Consider the following 9,795-nt stretch of genomic DNA (forward strand, 5'->3'; position numbering starts at 1 on the left):
TGACGTGTGTGTATACCATTTATGCTCATTTCATTAGGTATTAAGGGAGAAAATTCATCTTAACTCGGAAGTCTGACATTTATATTAGATTTTGCTTTACATATTCATAAACTCTGATGTGAGATACATAAAAATTCAATACTTTTTGTTAATTGTTCTTTTATTGATATGAAACACCACTACTTGTCTCTTTTAGTGCTTTCCTCTTGAATTCTACCCTTTGTTACATTAACATTGTAACATACATAACATAATCTTTTGTTTGGTGTGCTGGGAAAATATTTTGATACTTAAACCCATGTGTTTTCATCCAGTATGTAACTCTCTATTCAGATGACTAGACTCTGAGTCATCCTCTGCCTTAAGGGAGGTTGTCCCAATAGAACCAGAATACAAAAGAGGCAAATTCTTGGCTTGCGAATTTCAAAGCTGGGGCCTAGGTGTAAGACACCCGGAGCCAGTTTCCTCCCCCTCACTCAGAGGAGAGAAGAACCAAGTCATCTTCTGTCTGGTCTATGCTATTTTCTTAGGTGTTACTTCTCTCTTTTGTGTGTGTGTGTGTGTGTGTGTGTGTGTGTGTGTGTGTGTGTGTGATTTTTGATGTTAGTTTTCCTCAAGTGTTTTGTCATTCTAGGTTGAGTGTTCATCTTAATTTTTGACGTACCCTTTTAGCCTATTGTGAGTGCTGAATCTGTTTATCACATCTTTTTTTTTAATACTTATTTTTGAGAGAGAGAGACAGACAGACAGACAGAGCGTAAGCAGGGGAGGGGCAGAGAGAGAGGGAGACATAGAGTCCCAAGCAGGCTCTAGGCTCTGAGCTATCAGCACAGAGCCTGATGCAGGGTTCGAACTCACAAGCTGTGAGATCATGACCTGAGCCAAAGTTGGACACTTAACCTCCTGAGCCACCCAGATGCCCCTGTATATCACATCTTGTTGCCAGGAAAGAATTTGGACTTGTTGCTGGATGGGGTATATTCTTTAGTATCTAGAATGAGAACTGGGGACAACCATATTATTACCATGGGCACTGCAATACTTTGCCTCTTTTAGGTGCTCCTATTGACATTTCTTTTACTGCAGTTGCTTGACAAAAGCTGGGGAAGATTACCTTACCAGTTGCCCATGTCTTGTTCTGATTTCCCCATATCCACTGTCTCTGAGGCTGGAGAAACTTAAAGTTGCTCTCACCTTTTGCTTCAGTTTTTTTCTCTGCAGACTACTCAGCCTAATCTGGAGCCAATGCAGAGTTAGTTAGGGGGTATAGTCCCCCCCCACCCTTAACCCTGCTTTTTGTCAGGGTTGGAAATGCACAGTCTGGGATGCTTCCAACCAGGGGAAGGACTAAGATGCTGAAAGAGTCAGTTTTTATAACTGAACAGCATCTCCTCTGGCCCAGTTCCATGCTTGAGCAGTTCCAGGATCTGGATCCCCTGGGTATTCTGGAGGGTTCTTGGATTTTGTTCCAAATCCCTTCTCCAGCTCCCTGGGGGCTGGGGGACTCTACCCAGTGCTTCAAGTGTGCAGAATATGCCTTATTTTGATTAGATATGTTTTCCTGGGGGAAGATCAGGACTGGACACTTCCTGCTTTGTCCCTGACTATTTCAGGTGGATTTCTGCAACTGGTAGGCAGATATGACTTCCAACTAAGTTGGTGCCCACCTGTGTCCATTGCTCTTCTCTTTAGGAGACCCTTGCTTTTTGGTTAATGGAAGCTGCTGCTGACACTTGGGCAGCTTTTTGTTTGGGAAGTTAGAAATTGTAAATAGGCAAGATGGGTAACTGTAGGCCTTTCCCCAGGGCCAGGTATTAGCATTGCAAATATGGCTCTTCAGTTCTAGTTAGTAAGGTGATGCCCAGGGAGAGAAGGAATTGTGCCAACTAAAGAAAGATTCTTTCTTATTTATGATTTTCCCCACCAGCAGGTTTTCAAAGCACTGCATCTGTTTTAGAAGGCTCTGTGCTAATTATAATTATAATAATTATTATAATCATAATGTGAATTTAAATTTCATTCATAATCTCAGGTGTGCATAAAATGTAATTTTATTTATTTTTAGTACCTCTTCAATTTCTGACTCTGCATCCTCATTCTGCATAATGGAAGACAACTCCTTGCCAACTGAGGTTGGACCCCAGTAATCTTGGTCAGCCTCTGCTAACAAACGTGGACATTGTCCAACTCCCCCAGATTCAGTGATGGCCTTTACTGGAGACTGCTTCAAACTTTGCTCATTGCCCTATAAAAGAATTTTGAACATCTATGTAACTCCTTGCTCAATTTTTAATTGACATTTAAACTTTTCATCATAAATTTAAATCGTTATAAAAGATTTATTAGCATACTGCATATATTGATATTTAAAAATCGAACTATTATCCCATACTTTTAAATATATATAAATACTATAACAATTTAATTTAATTTAAAATACCTTAGGGGCACCTGGGTGGCTCAGTCCATTAAGTGTCCAACTCTTGGTTTTGGCTCAGGTCATGATCTCATGGTCATGAGATGGAACACCAAGTCAGGCTCCCCCTGGTCATGGAACCTGCTTAAGATTTTCTCTCTCTTTCCCTCTGACCCTCTCCCCTGCTCATGTGTATGCTCATGCTCCCTCTCTCTCTCAAAAAAAAAAAAAGTTAAAAAAAATACCTTAATATTTTGGGGTGCTTGGATGGCTCAGACAGTTGAACATCTAGCTTCGGTTCAGGTCATGCTCCCTTGGTTCATGGGTTTGAGCCTCGCCATCCGGCTCTGTGCTGACAGCTCAGAGCCTGGAGCCTGCTTCACATTCTTTGTCTTCACCTCTCTCTGCCCCTCCCCTGCTTACATTCTCTCTCTCTCTCAAAAATAAATAAAACGTTAAAAAAAATTTTTTTTTAATACCTTAATATTTTAAGAGGAGGAACCAGGTAAAGATGCCTGCTTTCACCACTTTTGTTAAGCATTATACTTGAGGTCCTATCCAGAGTAATAAAGCAAGGCAAAGAAAAATAAAAAGGTTGCAGATTGGAAATAAAGAAGTAAAACTGCCTTGAGACGGGCTTTCAGGTGGCCCTGGTCGGGGAAGAGGAGTTGCATATATCGCTTCAGCTGGCATTTTGTGAGATGGCTGCTGATATTTCTGAATCCAGCGGGCATGATTGCAAAGGAGAGCCGAGGGGCAATACCAAGTTACATGAAGACTACCCACTTTGAGTCCTTTACTGTGGAGTCTGTTCATTACTAACAGAGTACTGTGAATATATGCCTGATGTCACTAAATGTCGACAGTGGTTAGAGAAGAATTTTCCAAGTGAGTTTGCAAAACTTATTGTAGAAAATTCGCCCAAACAAGAAGCTGGAGGTAGTGAGGGTCAAGGCACAGCAGGGAAGAAGAAAAGAAGAAAAGCAGAAGAGAGGTGGAAGGGGTCAAATAAAGCAAAAAAAGAAGACTGTACCACAAAAGGTTATGATAGCCAAAATTCCCAGAGCAAAGAAGAAATGTGTAACCAGAGTATGTGGCCTTGCAACTGTGAAATTGATCTAAAAGAAGCACAAAGATTTTTTGCTCAAAAATTCTCCTGTGGTGCCTCAGTAACAGGAGAGGATGAAATCATCATTCAGGGAGACTTTACAGATGACATAATTGATGTCATTCAGGAAAAATGGCCAGAGGTAGATGATGATAGCATCAAAGATGTTGGAGAAGTAAAGAAGTGATTTTGAAAATTTCTTTCTAGGGGCACCTGGGTGGCTCAATCGGTTAAGCGTCTGACTTTGGCTCAGGTCATGATCTCACAGTCTGTGAGTTCGAGCCCCACGTCGGGCTCCATGCTGACAGCTCAGAGCCTGGAGCCTGCTTTGGATTCTGTGTCTCCCTCTCTCTCTGACCCTCCCCTGTTCATGCTCTGTCTCTCTCTGTCTCAAAAATAAATACACATTTTAAAAAAACTAAAAAAAAAAAGAAAATTTCTCTCTATTTAATGATTTGAACTGAGAGTTGATATGGCCAAAGGGAGAGAGGCCTTTTAAAAAAATGTATATTTATCCTACAGTAAAACTGTAGACTACCCTCACCCTTGGCATTTTCACCGTTCTGTTCTGTATAAGGCTGCTTGTTTGTTTGTTTTTTTTTTTAATTGCCAAAGTCTAATAAACAGGGGAGACTGTCATGCTTATGCATGAAATAGAATTTAGTCAAATAAAAATTTTTGGTCATTTGGTACTGACTTTTCTCTTTCTCTTTTTAACTTTTTATTTTTGAAAAACACTAGATTTTTTTGTGCAAAGCCTTTCTGTTTACTATCTTAAAATAATCATGATTTAATGAGTTAATTTTCTTAAAAATAGTCATGATTTAGGGGCGCCTGGGTGGCGCAGTCGGTTAAGCGTCCGACTTCAGCCAGGTCACGATCTTGCGGTCCGTGAGTTCGAGCCCCGCGTCAGGCTCTGGGCTGATGGCTCGGAGCCTGGAGCCTGTTTCCAATTCTGTGTCTCCCTCTCTCTCTGCCCCTCCCCCGTTCATGCTCTGTCTCTCTCTGTCCCAAAAATAAATAAACGTTGAAAAAAAAATTTTTTAAAAAAAATAGTCATGATTTAATGAAATCATGATTTAAAGCTGAGTAATGTTTTAAAGAATTTGAATTTTGGCTTCATCACCATTAATGATTATCTCCTTGCTTCTTTGGTGTGATAGTTTTGAGATGCTTGGGCATCTAATAGATTTGTGGTTGAATTTGCTTCATTGTTACCAAACAAGTCCACTTTGTGGTCACATTAACTTAACGTTGGTAGGAGTTGTTCAGTTCTGGAGATTATTTGGTAAAGTATACTAAAGCCTTAAAACCATCTGTAGTCTAACCCAGTAAGCCACTTAGTTGACATTATCCTAAAGAGAGATGTCACCCACACTTGCTTAGAACTGTGGGTGAGGGTGTTCATCACAATGTTACTTATAAAGAAATTGCAACTGATATAAATGAACAATTGGGAAATGGTTAGAGAATGATGGTGTACCATATGGTAGAATTTTCATATATTTTTAAATATTTTCCAAGGATACTTTGGAAACATGTTTGATGATGTTAAGTAGGGGGTCGGATCCCAAATCTGTTTTATGCATTATTATCACCATTGTTTTGAGTGAAAGACCATTCAAAGATGCTGCAAGTTCTTGTTCTAGCTATAAATTCTGAGAGTAAAATTCTACCCAATTGAAAAGAATATACACCCATGCTGTCTCTATATATATAGGTAGTCTGGGAAATAACAATTGAAATGAGTCTTTCTCAAGAGAAACAGTGACAATGAATTTTAATGAATGCACTAAATGAATTTAAACTTTGTTTTTATAAGGGTCTTAAGTCAGGTGCTACAAATAGAAAAGAAGACTCCTGGTATTTTAAATTGTTATAGACACCTTTAAGAAATTTAGAACCCATTGTTTATTGCCCTGCAAATTACAACCTTGAATGAATGAGTGGTTTTTTTAAATAATTAAAATCTTAGAAAAAGAATGTAATAAAGATGCAAATTAAGAAAATGAAATTCTGCATTAACTGTGAATTTTACTGAATATGAGTATCTGATGAAGCAAATTTATCCATCAAGACCATTTGGTACGTGTTGTATATGTATTCTGTTAGTGTTGGAAGATGTCTATGTGCCTGTATCAACCATGTGACTTCATGTAAAGATTCTAAATGTTCACAGTTCTTGGCAAATGCAGTTTTAATCCATATAAAGCCGGATGTTACTGCAGGATAGGGTAATGGAGGGTTAAAATTGTCCTAGTGTAAACAAACAAGCAAAAAAAAAAAAAAGAAGTAAAACTGTCTTAATTCACAAATGAAGACCACTCAAGTGAAAATAGGCTATTTATTCAGAATTTGCTATAGCAGATAGCCACAAACACTTGACTTTGGGAGAGACTAAGAGTCAGGCAGGGGCCAGGAAAGTTTTCTAATGAAAAAAAGAGAAAGCTTTCAGCATGCACTGATTGAAGGCTCTTGGCATGGGGAAGCTAGAGATGGGTTAACCAGAAGTCGGCATCTTATGTGATGGTTTGGGGAGCATATTTATCTTTTTCTTGTTGGTCTTGAGTTAGACGCAAGATAAAAGAAATAGGGAAGTTGGCTGTCACCGATCGAATTCTGACCATTCTGGGTTGATTGCTTCAGAGGTTGTAATTTGGCTTCCTAGAGTGGTTGCTGCAGGGGTTGTGGGTCAGAGTTCTGTTGTTATATATGGTCTGGCTTTTGTCTGTTTGTATATCCAGTCACTCAGACAACATGAACATATATGTAGAAAATCCAGAGGAATCTACAAAAACACTTTAGAAATAATAAGTGAGTTTAGCAAGGTCTCATGATATAAGGTCATTACATAAAAATTAATTCTATGGATAAATTCATAGAAATAGAAGCAGATTAGTGGTTGCCAGGGGCTGGGAGGGTGGGAATGGGGAGCGACTGATAATAAGTATGGAGTTTCTTTTTTTTTTTTTTTATGTAGGCTCCATGACCAGTGCAAAACTCAACATGGGCTTGAGCTCAAAACCCCAATATCAAGACCTGAGCTGAGATCAAGAGTCAGATGCTTAACTGACTGAGCTACCCAGGCACCCTGAGTATAGAGTTTCTTTTTGGAGTGATGTAGATGTTATGGAATTAGATAGTGATAATGACTGCACCACCTTGTGAATATACTAAAACCACTGAACTACATTCTTTAAAAGGGTGAATATTATGGTATATTATGGGATGTGAATGTTATGGTATGTGAATTATATTTCAATAAAAAGCTTTAGTTGTATTTATATATAGTAGCAATAAGCAATTGAAATTGAAAATGTAAATAAATCACATATAGTAGCATCAATAGACATGAAATACTAAGGGATAAATTCAACTAAATATGTGCAAGACCTGTACACTGAAAACTTTAAACAGTGTAAAATTTCAGAGAAATTAAAGAAGATGTAAATAAATGGAGAAATAAACTATATTCATGAATTCAAAGATTCAGTATTATTATGACGTCAGTTCTCTGCAAATTGATTTATATAGAGTCAATGCAGCCCTAGTCCTGGCAGGCTTTGTTTTGTAGACTAACTAGCTGATTCTAATACGATTCAGAGGAGAAAAAACAGTTTTGAAGAAGAAAAGTTGGAGGATAGAGGGATCTGCATACACCCTGCCAGGTTCTACTACTTATTAGTTGTATGTCCTTGATCAAGCCTTTTCACCACCCTGGCCTTGGTTTCTTGATCAGTGAAAAGGGAATAATAATAGTATCTAAGACTTACATAGGATTTCTGAGACGATTCACTGAGATGATACATATAAAGCACTTAGGAAAGTATTTGGAACATAGTAAGCCTTCAAATGTATTGTTACTGTTGTTGTCTCTTTCTTGACCAGGCTGGGCATTCAGGGGATGTACAGGGGAGATTCTGGAAACCCAAGCGTTCTCCCTGCCTCCTTGCCCAGATGTAGCATGCTGCCCTTTTTACTGCATGCCCCTGTCCACTGGTACAGGGGACATCTATGGGATACTACTCTCAAATGCCAGACTAGAGGTGGTACACTTGTCTTATTCTTGAGTCCCTCAAATTTCGGTCGGCATTTTGTTGCCTTCCCCCTCTGCCATAAACCTACATATAGGGAAGCTGGTGTGGAGCTTGAAGCTACTACGTTGCTTCTCATTTTCTTTGTCTTCTACCCATCTCACATCTGTGGAACTTTGTAGTCTTAGGCTAGGAAGAAAAACCAGTTTCCCCTGTTTGCATGGCCTCAAAAATGATTTCTGTCTCTCACCTGTTAAACATTAGGAAGTGGTGCCTTTGTTCAACAGGGCAGTCATTAGCTTAACATGCTAATTTTTAAAAACTGAATTGAAAGTTTACATGTAGTGAAATGTGTAAATCTTAACAGTATAATTCAATGAAATTTGACAACCAACACACCAATAAAGATACAGATTTCTACTGCCCCAGAAAGTTCCTTCTTGCTTGACATTATAGTCAATCCTCAACCACCTTTTCCTAATAGGATACCACTGTTCTGATTTTTATTGACATTGATGGTTTTAGCTCCTAGGTAAGGCAACTATATCAGGTCTGAGGGAGCAATAAGCCATCTAACGTTTTGAAATAACCACAACAGGGGCACCTGGGTGGCTCAGTCGGTTGAGCGTCCGACTTCAGCTCAGGTCATGATCTCACAGTCTGTGAGTTCGAGCCCACGTTGGGCTCTGTGCTGACAGCTCAGAGTCTAGAGCCTGCTTCGGAATCTGTGTCTCCCTCTGTCTCTGCCCCTCCCCTGCACATGTTCTGCCTCTCTCTGTCTCAAAAATAAATAAAAACATTAAAAAAAATAAAATGAAATAACCACAACAAAACTACCACTACTATTACCATGAACCTCTCTTGATATTCTGTACCAGTCACTTCAACATTTATTTTTTTTGGGACAGAGAGAGACAGAGCATGAATGGGGGAGGGGCAGAGAGAGAGGGAGACACAGAATCGGAAACAGGCTCCAGGCTCTGAGCCATCAGCCCAGAGCCTGACGCGGGGCTCGAACTCACGGACCGCGAGATCGTGACCTGGCTGAAGTCGGACGCTTAACCGACTGCGCCACCCAGGCGCCCCTGTACCAGTCACTTCAAAAAGCACTTTATGTGAATTAGCTCATTTAATCCTCAGGAGAACTCCTGTGAACCAAATCCTATTATCATCCCCATTTCTCAATGAGAAAACTGAGGCTGTGAGAGTTAAGCCGCTTGCCAGGCATCTCTCACAACTATTAAGACCTAGAGCAGAGATGAAAATTTCGAAGGAATTTCAAGGCCAATTCTCTTTATGAGGGGGACACATGTTTAGAACTTTTATACAATTCAAAACTTATCCATTTCTGAGTTAACTGATGTCACTGTACATTTGCTTTAATGCTTATTTCTAAAAATCTCTTAGCGTGATTTATACTCTTCAGCAGAGTGTACCCTTCTAAATTGTCAGCTTGGTATATCATGATGATTGGCCTTCCTCATGAGGTTTTTATCATCTCGCAACATTTAGGGGGCACCTTTCATAGCTCTGTAATCAGAATTATTACCTAACAAAATATTACCTAACAAAGTATTTAAATGACAGTGTTATGATATTACACTAGAGATGATATTACATTAAAATAACAAGTGAATGTAAAGTGGACACGTGAAAAATCTAACTTGGAGAAATTTTCCGAAGCATATAAAAGCTATAGTTTTTCTTTTTGCCAGCTGAAGGATGCCCAATTTGGCAACTACATAAGTACAGTATACAATTCACCTGGGCTGCTGGTTTTGAAATTACGAAATTCTTGGCAGATTTTTCAAATTGGGGGTGGTGTGGGGATTGCATTGCTTCTATTTTCTGCATATAGTGAGACTTCATTAATATTTTAACTATGGCACTATTTCAAATGTGTGTCATTTTTTAAAAAAGTTTGTTCATTTTGAGAGAGAGCGCATGTGAGCAGAGGAGGGGCAGAGAGAGAAAGGGAGAGAGAGAATCCCAAGCAGGCTCTGTGCACTCAGCACAGAGCCTGATGCTGGGCTCAATCCCATGACCCTGGGATCATGACCTGAACTGAAATCAAGAGTCGGTTGCTTAATGGACTGAGCCACCCAGGCTCCCCAAAACTCACTCTTTAAAATTTTTTTCTTTTTAAACTGAAAATAAACTGAGGGTTGATGGGGGGTGGGAGGGAGGGGAAAGTGGGTGATGGGCATTGAGGAGGGCACCTGTTGGGATGAGCCCTG

At 39.5% G+C, this 9,795-nt stretch overlaps 1 pseudogene; it reads left to right on the top strand.

Moving 5' to 3' along the window:
- The first annotated feature begins 3,105 nt into the window (after nucleotides 1-3,105).
- Nucleotides 3,106-3,711, top strand: LOC115506821 (annotated as a pseudogene).
- The last annotated feature ends 6,084 nt before the right edge of the window (nucleotides 3,712-9,795 follow it).

Source organism: Lynx canadensis, chromosome A1, assembly GCF_007474595.2.
Source record: "Lynx canadensis isolate LIC74 chromosome A1, mLynCan4.pri.v2, whole genome shotgun sequence".
NCBI lineage: Eukaryota > Metazoa > Chordata > Mammalia > Carnivora > Felidae > Lynx > Lynx canadensis.